We start from the raw sequence: 1,263 nt of genomic DNA, 5'->3' as shown, positions 1-1,263 counted from the left end.
CTTGTTTCGTTAGTCGTTCATTTGGCATTCTCTCAACATGTCCGAACCATCTTAATCGATTTCTTTCTCATGTGTCTACTAGCGTCTCTTCTGCACCACATTCTTTTAGAATTATCTCGTTACTTACTTTGTCCATTAGGGAATGTGATTTTGGAATTCTCGAAATCGAATTAATTTGAAGTTTAAAATTAAAATACATTAAAGTTGTTTGAATATTACATATGTTGTCCCATAATTTTTATCGTACGGTCCTGCTAGAAATGCAAGACAATTTTTTATTAAACCAGTGAATATGGCGAGTAAAGTTAGGTATGCATCTTAACTTCTGTTGAAAATCTGTTAGTCAAATGTGAGATATCGTAGTTGAAACGATATCCTATGGCGAATCTCAAAAGACCTGAATTTCGGGCGATAATTTATTAAAAGTACAACGACATTTCCTCACTCGTTACATAGGAATTCACATCCACAACAGATCCAGATTTGAACTTTTTCAGCATTTTTTTACACCACTTGAAAAGGTTCTCTCATAGCTCATCAGAAAGAACACGGAGTACCTACAATGTGCACATCATTTTTACAGATAACTTCTCTAAAACAATCCGTTTTAAAGTTGATTTCGGAATTTGAATAAGTTCTTTAAATTCTCTATACTTAATATTTTTATATGATGTTATTGCTTTCTGAACATCATCAACTTATTCAGGAGTAGCGAAGTCCGATGGACATCCTGCTTGTGACTGATCTTTAAGAACGAAACTTCCTCGCCGAAATTGTAAATACCAGCCTTCTACAGTTCAGAAGAAAGAAAAATCCTTATCAAACATTTTCGACATTTCTGTGAAAGACTTTTATTACTTAAACCACGTACAAAGTTATAACGAATTATCACACAAAAGTTAAATCTTGTGCGGGTCGTCACACCGTATCGTTTAAACCGTGATATCTTACATTAGACTGACAGATTTGCAACAGAAGCTAGGGTGCATGTCTAACTTTACTCGTCCTACTTACTGGTGTAATAGAAATCTGATTTCCATTTCCAGCAGGACCGTGCGACAAAAATTATGGGACAGCTTATCTATTTATCACAACTCTGACCCATTAATTAAAGACTACATAGTTTCAAGAAGAAAGGATTGTTGCCTATACAAATTATTTAAACAATTTTTAATAAAAATTATTCAGTCCACAACTTTTTTAGTTGTACTAATTTAATGTATTTTAATTTTAAACTCTGAATGAAGTATAAGATCCTAATTA

At 33.0% G+C, this 1,263-nt stretch overlaps 1 protein-coding gene across 1 annotated transcript in view; it reads right to left on the bottom strand.

Moving 5' to 3' along the window:
- LOC117180497 overlaps positions 1-1,263 on the bottom strand; it is an 85,836-nt gene that overhangs the window by 9,461 nt on the left and 75,112 nt on the right. The gene's annotated exons all lie outside the window — the stretch shown is intronic.

The sequence above is a fragment of the Belonocnema kinseyi genome, chromosome 9 (assembly GCF_010883055.1).
Source record: "Belonocnema kinseyi isolate 2016_QV_RU_SX_M_011 chromosome 9, B_treatae_v1, whole genome shotgun sequence".
Classification (NCBI taxonomy): domain Eukaryota; kingdom Metazoa; phylum Arthropoda; class Insecta; order Hymenoptera; family Cynipidae; genus Belonocnema; species Belonocnema kinseyi.
Note: the sequence above shows the minus strand (reverse complement) of the source record. Positions and strands in the feature narration are given on the sequence as shown.